Below are 13564 nucleotides of genomic sequence, written 5' to 3'. Positions count from 1 at the left end.
TATGACCAAAAATATAATTTTAGTTTTTATGAATTTTTACGATCTAGGCCGGGCCTAGCTAATTTTGACTTTGTGGATCTGGTAACTAGTGTAAACCACATTGTTCCTTGACGTCACCGATCAGCCAAGCCTACTGCTGTAGCCGCTGCTGCTCACTGCTCGACTCTCAAACATGTCTTTGTTATTCTGTAGCTTCCATTGGAGACCGGAGACTCGCAAAATACGGAACCTGATACTTCCCGAATCACTGCATGGTGCTCTGGCTCTCTGTAGCCTACTGAGAGCGCATATGACATGTAAAAGATAGGATATCAACCATGTTGTTATTCAGAGATGACGATGATGATGAGGAGCTGTAAGAAAATAATAGCCTAATCATAACAACAATCATTTGTTTATGTTATTAATATGCCACTAGCCCAATTTATTATTTTAGCCTATTATTTCAATTAGGCTATGGTTATAATGAGTATTATTATGAATATTGTGAATAGTGTTTTATTATTATTATTATTACAAAGGCATAGGCTATTTGTAATGATTTGTGTATTAGCAGCGTTATTAGCCTTCTATTCGTTATTATTATAATTTATATAATTAATATTAGTCCTAATATACATCTATTAAATTGTAAAAATGGTTTAAAAACGTTTTTTAGTGATATGATTTCAACAGCTTAGAAGTATTTCAATAATGTATTCAGATGGTTTAACATGCATCACCAAACACATCACCTCCACTAAAAATCGAAATTCAAACGCTGTCGGTGGTCGAATGATTGCAGTCCCGTCCGTTCAGAGGTTTACAGTCTCTCGTAGCCTTCTGTATGGTCGGTCTGTCACTCCTGGAGTATTCCTAAATCGCTCCCACCACCTGAATCTGGGACACATTTTGTCAGCAGCCCCGAAGCATGGCTCCCTCTGTGGTAACTGAACAGCCAGTGTAATTTGACACTTCAACTTGCTGTGGCTCTGTACGGTAGTTGTTTCAGTCACTCATACACACCAACGGTACAGTGGGCGCTATTTTCTTGTATTTTAAAGTGAAAAGGAACGCAGTATACACGAGATTCGGGAAAACAAAGTGGATTTCTTCTTCTAGCCGAGGTTCCAAGCTAAAAGTAAGTTCCGTTCCTTGGTTGTTTCCGTATCGTAGGCTATTCTATCACACCTTGCCGTGGGTTGGTTGCACAGAGAGACAGGATTTTGTGTGTGGTCATTACTGCCTTGGATGGGTTCGCTTCTCGCTGCCCAGACTCAACCCCAGCGCTAACAATAGACTGACCTCCTAGAAGCCAGAGAATCAGAACAGAACTAGCAGTTATATCTAGCCTAAACTGGATAGCGGATTTTGCTATTGTGTCCCAGTCTGCCTAGGAATAAATCCGTCTAGCTAGATCTGGTCCGTGCATGCGTTTAGCCTACATTGAGCAATGTCCTATCCTCAAGTCACTTTAACATAGTGTGAGACGAGGTAGCCTAGCTAGCTACGAGATACGGAGGTGCATGCTCGCCTGTATAGATATGATGGGTGCATGATTTCACATTGGTGTATGTGCATGTTTATGGGTTTGTAAAATAGGCTCCATATGCTCGAGAAGGCTGATTGTTGGTAAACAATTGACGTTAATCAGCTCGCTGAGCAGATGGGAATGTTAATCTTGGAATGTACGGGTATGTCAATAGTTCAGTAAGCAAAAAAAGGTTGGACTGAGTTGACTGCTTTCTAATAGCCTACCTGTTGTAATAATAGCATATCACAAAGACTTGCCGTTAGCTGTATTGGCATGTTCTTAAAGTGTTACAATGAAGGCCTATGTATCTCCCGCTCGCAATATGTATTCTAACTTTGTAGCCTATCCGTGCCCCGCATAGGTTATTATGTCACTGTTAAAATAACCTTTCTATCTTGCATTATATTTGTTCTGTCAGACATGCACAAATGTGCCATTTATTGTAGAAGGCTGATTCATTTCAACAACCTTCCCGACTGCGCTATTATACGGCCAAAAGTTCCGCTGAGAGACAAGAGTTGAGCTCTTCTGGTTGGGCCGCTGTGTGTGCAGCGGGCGGCGGAGTCTCTGGCGAGCCCTCCCTGATAAATTCCTCCGTCTGGATGTGAGGCCAGCCGGGGCAGCGGCGGGCGGGCCTCCCGGTGGGTGGGAGGGAGAAGAGGAGGGAGCAGCACTGGCTTCTCTTTCATTGCTCTCTCCACTCGGACCATGAGGGGAGAGAGAGAGAGAGAGCAGCCAAGTCACAGCGGAAAAAAACCTGTAGACTGCACTGAACGAACGGGAGGAGAGGGAGGGAGAGAATACCCCTTTCCTCTCTCTTTAGTGAAGCAGGGGAGTCGGAGGAAACGCTAGTTGGAGCGGCTGCGTTAGTTCAGAGGGAAAGTATGGATGTGTGATTCCACTTCAGATGTCAAATCAAATTGTATTTGTCACATGTCTACACAACAGGTGTAGACCTTACCGTGAAATGCTTATTTATAAGCCCTTAACCAACAATACAGTTCAATAAATAGTTAAGAAAATATTTACTAAATAAACTAAAGTAAATGTATAAAAATGTAAAGGGGCATGGTTAAGTAATCAGATTGATCCCACTTCAGTGCAACTCATACTGCTACAGGGATATGGGCTATAATAGAATCACTGCACATGAATGGTATGCGTTTATGTTATGATATAGGTCATTTAATGTACAATAATCACAGTTGCAATATGAAAATATGTACCATGTCCTGAAGAAAACTGGAACGTTTTACGTTTATAATTGATTAATAGATGCAGCATGTAACAATGTGTTAATAGCATACATTAGTTACAGATTACAGTTAACAACACTTATAAAGTGGAAGTAAAGCCTCACACCATACACACCCTATCTCACTGGTCAGTCAAGTTAAGAGGTGAAAGTTGAATGAGAGAAGCTCATCCATCCAACCTTTTCATCTGTCAGCAGTCATGAAGGAAAGCAGACGATGAATGAAAGCCAATCAATACAATTGGAACTCAATGCTGTGTTTATGGGCTGTCTGTGCGGGTGAGTGGATAAGTGGAGAAAACGAGACAATGAAAGGAAACAAGGAAATGAACCATATGCGTATTGGAACTAGGCATGTATGTGTATTATGATTCTGTTGCTCCTCACTCAGAAATTGGTAGCCTCACCCACAGCCTCAGTACTCAGGAAATGTATACTAGAGCTGGGGCGATAAACCCAAAATGATCGACACTGACCATACCAATCAATTATCGCAAGCATTCTACTGAAATCGTTCCTTACGATAAGTTGCCTATACTAGAGAAATGTGAAGTTCTAAATGAAATAAGTTTGCTAATATGGGTGATTGTTAATGGAACAGTTGATTGCTACAACCATCTAACCGGTAGTAGTAGGTTAAAGGTGCACAATAATGTTACAAACGTATCTTTCTATTTATTGTTATTGCATCAATTCTGGCAATTTATCGCAATATGGATTTTTGTCAATATGGTCCAGCTCTAATGTATAAACTGCTGTTGCTCCTCGCTCAATCATAAATCTGTAGTAGTTCCATGCTTCTTCCTCTTCTATCTATTCAAATTCCCCACCCACAGCCTCAGAGCCTAGAGCTGAGCTGAGAATGTAGAACCTGCGCTACACTATTCACTGCTGTGACAGCTTGACTTTTCACCTTACTCTTAGTATTCTATTGTGGAGTATTATGAAATTGTTGGCTGACGTTCAATCAGACTCACTAGACATGGATTCTCTGTCTGCTTGTGTCTTGCCGTTGGCCCATATACCACCCACTCCCCTCGCATCCGACTGTCTGTCCCATAGCAGAAGACAACCTTTGTTTCTGTCTGTCAGATTCTCTCTGTGTTGTTGAACATATCATAGTTGTATTTAAAATGCTTCAATTTGCCTTTTGTATATTGTAGAAATGTACAACAGGGAAAATATCTCCAAGTAGAGAAATATGTTTTTTTTTAAATGCTTCCCCCACAGACCACATTGTCAGTCCTTCATATTAGGGAAATCTAAACTGCATGGAGGTTTATTTGGACATATTACTTCATATCTAAAGTGTTCCATTATAATTTGACTGCATCAGTGTTCACTCCATTTCATGTATTATCTCTCTCCGAAAGGTTATTGATTCATTTGACTGCATAATAGTCTCCTGGTCGTAATTCCATTTGATTTGAATTGTTTGTGCAGCATTAGCTGTAGTTCCGTATTTTCTGGAACTCGACTTGCTGTTGCAAAAAAATATCAGCTGCTGCTCAGTCACTCCATGGCTCCGCTGCCGGTTGTACACAAAAGAGTTAGAATAAACCTAGTTATTTTTCTGTTGTAACAGTAATGTTAGGCTGTTGCAAACATAACAACGACACAAACAGGTTGTCTAGCAATTTCAAGTTATTGTTTCTGGAAGGGTTTACCATCCAGCTATTTCGGCAAGCAGATAGCCTTCACAGCATATCAAATAAGCAAGACACAGACAGGCAGTCAATAGCGTTTTTTTAATGTCATTTTTTCATCATCATTGCAACATTGTCTAAACAGGAGGCAGACTGCTGGCTAAATGGGAGCATAACTATAAAGATTACATCCTCACACAAAACGCTAATTGATTTGCCCCCAATGCAATGTGTAGACTGTGTCTTGCTTGTGCTACGACAACATCCAGCGCAACAGACAGAGAAGGTCGTAGCCATATATATCTCTGGAACCTTCTTTCAAATTGCAGCTGTCCAGTAATATGAGGTAGAGAGAGAGGCTACATCATCATTCGATCAAATTGGTTTGGTACTTGGTATTTTATTAGGATCCCCATTAGCTGTTGCAAAAGCAGCAGCTACTCTTCCTGGGGTCCAGAGGGTTCAGATGATTCACACACCTGTGAGTGCTGCCTGCCTGCCTGCCTGCTGCCCGCCTGCCTGCTGCCCTGTGAGGCCTATCTATCCATTTACCTCTGCCAATCAGCCTCAGACCAGTCTTCTAGGGGGAAGGTCAATCGGTACCACGCACTCGTTTCATAAGTGCCTTTACTACAGTAAGTTATTACAACAGCTAGTAGCTTCAGTCTCGAAAAGTGCCTTACCGTGAGAGAGGCAGAGTGAGCGAGAGAGAGAGTGGTAGATACAGAGAGGTAGAGAAACTGAATGTGTGTGTGAGTGAAGAGAGAAGCAGAAACAGAGAAATTGAATGTGAGTGAGCAGAGAGAGAGAGAGAGAGAGAGATGGGAAATAGAGAGCTCACTGGCCTTACCCTGTCACTGGCTTATGCATGTTTGATTTGACGTTCGTTGGTTCTTTGAGTAACGAGTGCAGGGAAGGGATTGTTGCAATGGCCACATCCTGTTCAGTTCCCTTCTGAAGTGACTGTGTCTGAACAGTGCTGGAGCAGGGCTCCTTGAATCAGAAATGACACCTGGCTAGGAGGCTACACAGAAACAATATGAGAGTTCAAGGAGAACAAGGACGAGGAGAACAACATTTTCCCTACGACCGTCTGTCTGTCTGTCCATCCACCATGACTACCTGTTTCACTGCCTGACTGACTGGTTGACTGGCTGGCTGGCTGCCTGCACTCAAGATTTCTCACCATTGGAGGCAATTACCTTCACATTTTTTACTGCTGATGAAATCTTCACTCACTGGCAGTGAAGTGTGTGTGATCAGAGAGAGGGAGAGAGGGATTGTGTGTGTCTTGTTAGTCTGAGCAATGTGCGTGTGTATGTTTGTCTTGTAAATCCTGTTCAAACCAGACAAATACATTGTCCTCATCTTCAGAATGTGTTGTTTTCTTGTGAGTACAGTACAGTAGGGCTGTGTCCCACATGTAACCTTTTCCCCATATAATGCACTCCTTTTGTCCACGGCTTTGGTCAAAAGTAGTGCACTATATAGAGAATAGGGTCCCATTTGGGACGCAACCTAGCTCATTAGTCTTTTCTCTGTCTCCATGCTGGGTTGGTGAGTTCAGTGTGTCAGCTTTCCTTTCTGTGAGCTGTCAGGGTCATGTGGCTCTCATTTGATAATATAAACTGGGTGGTTTGAGCCCTGAATGCTGATTGGCTGACAGCCATGGTATATCAGACCGTATACCATGGGTATGACCAAACATTTATTTTTACTGCTCTAATGACATTGGTAACTAGTTTATAATAGCAATAAGGCACCTCGGGGGTTTGTGATATATGGCCAATATACCACGGCTATATGCTGTAACCAGGCACTCCACGTTACATTGTGCATAAGAACAGCCCTTAGCCGTGGTAAATTGGCTATATACCACACCTCCTCAAGCCTTGTTGCCTAAATATAGCCTCCCTGATTGTATGTAAGTGTACTACAGCCTCTGCCAAGCCTCTGGACTCAAATGTATTAGTATAAGTGTGTGTGTGTGTGTGTGTGTGTGTGTGTGTCTGAGATGGAGAGTTATGATTTGTAGACTGTATGAAGGCGGTAGAATCACATCCAACATGCCCTCTAGGGACACATACTGTACTTGTTCTCTGACATAGACATTTGCATAGACATTTGTACACAGAGCGAATGTCAAATGTTAGAAGATATTAGGGTGTTGTGTAATAGAGAAAAGAAGACTTCCTGAATTACATTCATATTATTCTAAATGAATGTCACAGGAAGTCATCAATTACAAAATATGTCATACTAGCATTTATGAATGACGGACCCTATTCAATTAAAACTGCTATGCATGCAGTATCCATATTTCCTGAGTATGGAATATTCAGGCAGTAATAGGCGAGGCGAGTTCGTTACACTAATATACAGATGAGTTTCTGTTTTTGTTGCACACTGTAAACATTGTTTAGTTGTTTGCCCACATGTCCCAAGATCAAATTGGCATGCCACTGCAAAACCCACTTCCCAGGACAGCTCTGTCTCTCCCTGCCTGCCTGCCTTCTCACAACAACTCAGCCAGCAGAGAGTGTGTCCTTTGGAGAGAGAGAGAGAGAGAGAGAGTGTGTGAGAGAGAGTGTGTGTGACTGTGACGTGTTTGTGCTCTCTGTGTGCATTAGTGTGTGTGTGACATCCTCCCCTCATTGTGACTCTGGCAGTGTGAGGCAGGCTGTTTCCGTGTGTGTGTGTGTGTGTGTGTGTGTGTGTGTGTGTGTGTGTGTGTGTGTGTGTGTGTGTGTGTGTGTGTGTGTGTGTGTGTGTGTGTGTGTGTGTGTGTGTGTGTGTGTGTGTGTGTGTGTGTGTGTGTGTGTGTGTGGCTGTTTCCCAGGGTTCTAAGCCCTGCCGGTCCTTTCATACCCCTGCTGCCTGGGCGGCTCAGATAAAGAGACATATTTAAAACCTCCTCCCTCGCTGTGGAGAGAGAGAGCGGGAGAAAGAGACAGAGGGAGAAAGAGAGAGAGTGGGAGAGCAAAAGAGAGAGCAGAGAGGGCAGGAGGAAAAGCGTGTTTGTCTCATCCCATGACAGCTGTTGTGTACATGTCTAATTAAAATAGTTTAATCACTTCAGTGATTCAGTGAAATCATATCACTCAAAAATACTGTATATCTAAACTACAGAAATAAAACTATATTGAAAATGTATTTTTAATACTTAGTCTTTAATCAATTACCAGTTACCATATCTGCAATCAATCTCCCCGGTTTATCAGCAAATCGATGTGTTTCACCAGATACAGTATTATGTTCCTCTCTCCCATGCAGTAGTAGAATGGCTGTTGTTCCGAGAAGACAGAAGCCATTGTTGAACTGATCGTTTATCATTTCAGTAATGGGAGCAGACTAATCATGTGTGTGTGTGCGTGTGTGTATTCTGGAGACTAGCGAGGATCCACTGTGTGGTGCTTGCCAGGGCCCAGCCTCCAAAACAATGTTTGTCATTGTCTCCCCATGCCATCTGTTGAAAAACCACGGCACTCTCTCAAAATGATATAAAGATGCTAAAATCCCTGTTTCTCAGGAACATATGTGTTTAGAACCAAGAACAACAAAAGGCTATAGGAAGCAAGGCAGATGACTTCAAAGTTAGCAGAATTTGGAATTGTCAGGGCAGCGAGCTCTAGAGTCAGTCGGTTTGGGAACACTTTCTATGAAGTACAAATGTATAATCAGGGGCGCAATTTTTACTGGGGACGGGGCGGACATGTCCCTCCCACATTCTGAAATTGCATTTTTGTCCGCCCCAGTTTTATCATTGGAATGTGATTATAAAACGAGGCAACAGTGTGCTTTAGGACCATGCGGACGCCTCCGAATGCCGGGTAGGCTGTTTGGAGTGTTTATCCGACTGGATTAAATAAAATAAAAAATAAAATGTCTTAAACCAAACCTGCATATAATACTTCATAACATCCTTTATAGTGCCTTATAATACACATAAAATGTAATGTTATTTCCCTAACAACTGTTAGGAGTTTCACCTTTCTGCTTCCTAATAGATAAGGAAAGGAAAAGCTGATCCCAGATCTGTGCATAGTGTGCTGGGTGGGATTGTAAAGAGCAGACACGGACAGGGATTAGGCCTAAGAATTAAGACTTGCCTGTCTGTGTACTGTACGCACACACCTCTCTGGATGTCATGTTGGAAGTACATGTCTTTCTGATATATCTTATCAATATAATTGTATATCATGAGAGGAGTGTGTCTCTGTGTGTGTATGCGACATGGTGGGGGGTGCCTTCCTGTCTTTATTTTCTCTGGAATTCCTTTGTTTTTGGAAGTCCGGAACGGAACAGGAGAAACTGAATCTGCGTGTTGCCTCGGGGCATGTTCTCCTTGAAAATACACACACCGCCGCAAATAGGTTTGTGTGGCTGCTGTTTTCAAAGCCAGGAACAGCCGAGGTGCTTTTCTCCTCTCAGCATATAACAGTTCAGCAGGCAACAAAACAGATACTGCTACTTCTGCAAAAATATTTTCTAAGGATGCTATTAGCACTAGCTATGCTGCCTTTAGGCCGCTAGTTTACCAAAGGTTTAACCCTCGCACACTCATGTTGAAGCTGTCCTCAATACCTCAAAGTTACACTTTGTCAATTAAAAGGTTAACTCTCAACCCCAATTTCAGCCTTTGCCCAAACCCTTCAAATAAAATAAAAAATGCATTCAGGTGACAAGTTGTAGGTGGGGCATTCTCTCATAAATATTCATTTTGGGGGAGGGTAAACATAGTTGTACCTGATCCCAATGCAAAAGATAAATCAATATCATGTTTGCAATATCATGTTTCCTTTTCCTAAATGGGTATGCATTTTTTGTGACAAAATTCAAATTCGAAGTAATATATAAAATTATAATGTTCATGAGGATGCATAATGCCTGCCAATTTGAAAAATAAATTAAAAAATTGTGTTTAATATTCAGGAGTGCTGAGCGATTAACCGACATTTCGGTTATTTTTCATTTTATAACAACTAATTGACAGAGGTTGGTTCAATTATTTGAATTCCTTTTTGTTTGTTTTTATCTGTGAGCTCGATGTGCAGTTTCTGTAGAGATAAATCAGATCAAGTCTGAACTGTGCGATGTAGTACATTTACATTTTAGTCATTTAGCAGACGCTCTTATCCAGAGCGACTTACAGTAGTGAATGCATACATTTCATAAATTTTTTCTCCGTACTGGTCCCCCATGGGAATCAAACCCACAACCCTGGCGTTGCAAACACCATGCTCTACCAACTGAGCCACACGGGAGTTGTAGTTTCCAATAGGCCAATATTCTACATCGTTTAGCGCAGAGAACATGTTAAGTTTTTAGTACAATAACCATAATCCATTGCGTGCCCGCTTAAACTGTCCATTGTGTGGTGAAAGACAGAAAGATTGAGAAAAGAGAGAATGTGCGATATAGAGAGATAGAAAGTAGTTGCTTTACGTGCCTGAAAATACATGATCTAAGTGTTAGTTGGTATTTAGCAGTCAAAAGGTTTGCCGTGTTTACTTTGAAGAACTACTAAAATAGTGATTTTTATCAGACAGCATAGGCAGAAGCTCTATATGAGACGATGACTTGGAATGAAATAATAAAGTCATCAAGTAAAACAAATATTTTATTAAAGTAAAGTAAAGTAATAATAAATTATGGTTAATAAGTGATAAGCGGTACCATTATGGGACTTATATTAATTGTTTTATTCTGTGTTGTTACAGCATTCAAATTACATAATGCATAACACATTTAATATCTAAAACAATTATCAAAACCGAAAAACCTTGATTATTTTTTAATAATCGAATCGAATCCGAACCGACCTCAAAAATCACTAATCGCTCAGCACTAATTTCCATGGTACTATCCAGTACAACACTGATACGTAAAACATGTACATGGTTAAATGACAAATTATTTCTCATGTTTGCCATTTTCTTTCCTTGTTGTAACAGCATGAGTTGTGACAAAAAAAAAAAATTATTATACTTTTCCATGTGGTTTAAGACATAATTCAAATGATTAATCAAATTTGATGAATCAATCACAATGCTTCATTTTGCTATATCGTTTCCACTCTCTCTAACTGGTAATATATATATATATATATATACACTACCGTTCAAAAGATCACTTAGAAATGTCTTTGTTTTTGAAAGAAAATCAAATTTTTTGTCCAATAAAATAACATCAAATTGATCAGAAATACAGTGTAGACATTGTTAATGTTGTAAATGACTATTGTAGTTGGAAACTACAGATTGTTTTATGGAATATCTACAAAGGCGTACAGAGGCCCATTATCAGCAACCATCACTCCTGTGTTCCAATGACACATTGTTTTAGCTAATCCAAGTTGATCATTTTAAAAGGCAAATTTATCATTAGAAAACCATTTTGCAATTATGTTAGCACAGCTGAAAACTGTTGTGCTGATTAAAGAAGCAATAAAACTGGCCTTCTTTAGACTAGTTGAGTATCTGGAGCATCAGCATTTGTGGGTTTGATTACAGGCTCAAAATGGCCAGAAAAAAAGAACTTTCTTCTGAAACTAGTCAGTCTATTCTTGTTCTGAGAAATTATGCGAGAAATTGCCAAGAAACTGAAGATCTCGTACAACACTGTGTACTATTCCCTTCACAGAACAGAGCAAACTGGCTCTAACTAGAATGGAAAAAGGAGTGGAAGGCCCCGGTGCACAACTGAACAAGAGGACAAGTACATTAGAGTGTCTGGTTTGAGAAACAGACGCCTCACAGGTCCTCAACTGGCAGCTTCATTAAATAGTACCTGCAAAACACAAGTCTCAACGTCAACAGTGAAGAGGCGACTCCAGGATGCTGGCCTTCTAGGCAGAGTTGCAAAGAAAAAGCCATATTGCAGACTGGTCAATAAAAAGAAAAGATTAAGATGTGCAAAAGAACAGACACTGGACAGAGGATGTGTTCCAGTGCACTAATGTGCGCTGAAACACATCAGTGCGCAGATATGGAGGTCCTGGACTGGCGTGGTTACACTTGGCCTGTATTTGTGAGGCCGGTTGGATGTACTGCCAAATTCTCTAAAATGACGTTGGAGGCGGCTTATGGTAGAGAAATTAACATTTAATTATCTGGCAACAGCTATGTTGGACATTGCTGCAGTCAGCATGACAGTTGACAACTCCCTCAACATTTGAGACATCTGGGGCATTGTGTTCTGTGACCAAATTTTACAGTGGCCTTTTATTGTCCCCAGCACAATGTACACTTGTGTAATGATCATGCTGTTTAGTCAGCTTTTTGATATGCCACACCTGTCAGATGGATGGATTATCGTGGCAATAGAGAAAAGCTCACGAATAGGGAGTTAAATACATTTGTGCACAAAATTTGAGAGAAATACACTTTTTGTTGTGTTTATCTTTTTGTTCAGTATATACAGTGCCTTCGGAAAGTATTCAGACACCTTGACTTTTTCAAAATGTTGTTACGTTAAAGCCTTATTCTAAAATGTATTAAATCGTTTTTTCCCCTCATCAATTCACACACAATACCCCATAAAGACATGGCAAAAACAGTTTTTTTAGAAATGTTTGCTAATTTATTAAACATAAAAAATCTGAAATATCACATTTACAGAAGTATTCAGACCCTTTACTAAGTACTTTGTTGGAGCACCTTTGGCAGTGATTACAGCATCAAGCCTTCTTGGGTATGACGCTCCAAGCTTGGCACACCTGTATTTGGGGAGTTTCTCCCATTCTTCTCTGCAGATCCTCTCAAGCTCTGTCAGGTTGGATGGGGAGCGTGGCTGCACAGCTATTTTCAGGTCTCTCCAGAGATGTTCGATCGGGTTCAAGTCCGGGCTCTGGCTGAGCCACTCAAGGACATTCAGAGACTTGTCCCGAAGCCATTCCTGCGTTGTCTTGGCTGTGTGCTTAGGGTCGTTATCCTGTTGGAAGGTGAACCTTTGCCCCAGTCTGAGATTCTGAGCGCTCTGGAGCAGGTTTTCATCAAGGATCTCTCTGTACTTTGCTCTGTTCATCTTTGCCTCGATCCTGACTAGTCTCCCAGTCCCTGCCGCTGAAAAACATCCCCACAGCGTGATGCTGCCACCACCATGCTTCACCGTAGGGATGGTGCCAGGTTTCCTCCAGACGTGACGCTTGGCATTCAGTCCAAAGAGTTCAATCTTGGTTTCACCAGAGAATCTTGTTTCTCATGGTCCAAGTGGGCTGTCATGTGCCTTTTACTGAGGAGTGGCTTCTGTCTGGCCACTCTACCATAAAGGCCTGATTGTTGGAGTGCTGCAGAGATGGTTGTCCTTTTGAAAGATTCTCCCATCTCCACAGAGGAACTTTAGAGCTCTATCAGAGTGACCATCAGGTTCTTGGTCACCTCCCTGACCAAGGCCCTTCTCCCCCGATTCCTCAGTTTGGCTGGGCGGCCAGCTCTAGGTTGAGTCCTGGCGGTTCCAAACTTCTTCCATTTAAGAGTGATGGAGGCCACTGTGTTCTTGGGGACCTTCAATGCTGCAGACATTTTTAGTCCCGTGTGGCTCAGTTGGTAGAGCATGGTGTTTGCAACGCCAGGGTCGTGGGTTCGTTTCCCTCGGGGGACCAGTATGGAGAAAAAAAAGAAACTTATGAAATGTATGCATTCACTACTGTAAGTCGCTCTGGATAAGAGCATCTGCTAAATGACTAAAATGTAAATGTAGTACCCTTCCCCAGATCTGCTTGACATAATCCTGTCTCGGAGCTCTGCGGACAATTCAGTTGACCTCATGGCTTGGTTTTTGCTCTGACATGCACTGTGGGACCTTATATAGACAGGTGTGTGCCTTTCCAAATCATGTCCAATCAATTGAATTTACCACAGGTCTACTCCAATCAAGTTGTAGAAACATCTCAAGGATGATCAATGGAAACAGGATGCACCTGAGATCAGTTTCGAGTCACATAGCAAAGTGTCTGAATACTATGTTTATGTTTTTTAATTTTAATACGTTTGAAAACATTTCTAAAAACCTATTTTCTCTTTGTCATTATGGGGTATTGTGCGCAGATTGCTGAGAATTTGTATTTATTTAATCAATTTTAGAATAATGCTGTAACGTAGCAAAATGTGGAAAAAGTCAAGGGGTCTAAATACTTTTCGAAGGCACTGT

General features: G+C 41.3%; 1 protein-coding gene across 4 annotated transcripts in view; it reads left to right on the top strand.

The window, feature by feature from the left end:
• Nucleotides 1-831: 831 nt before the first annotated feature.
• LOC106608394 (zinc finger MIZ domain-containing protein 1) overlaps nucleotides 832-13564 on the top strand; it is a 195289-nt gene continuing 182556 nt past the window's right edge. For all 4 annotated transcript variants that reach the window (XM_045722019.1, XM_045722012.1, XM_045722017.1 and 1 more), the window contains exon 1: nucleotides 832-1120. The gene's annotated coding sequence lies outside the window, so the exon portion shown is untranslated. The remainder of the gene's footprint in view (nucleotides 1121-13564) is intronic.

This window comes from Salmo salar, chromosome ssa01, assembly GCF_905237065.1.
Source record: "Salmo salar chromosome ssa01, Ssal_v3.1, whole genome shotgun sequence".
In the NCBI taxonomy this organism is placed as follows: Eukaryota; Metazoa; Chordata; class Actinopteri; order Salmoniformes; family Salmonidae; genus Salmo; species Salmo salar.
The sequence above is the reverse complement of the archived record's forward strand: the minus strand, read 5'-3'. Positions and strand labels throughout refer to the sequence as shown.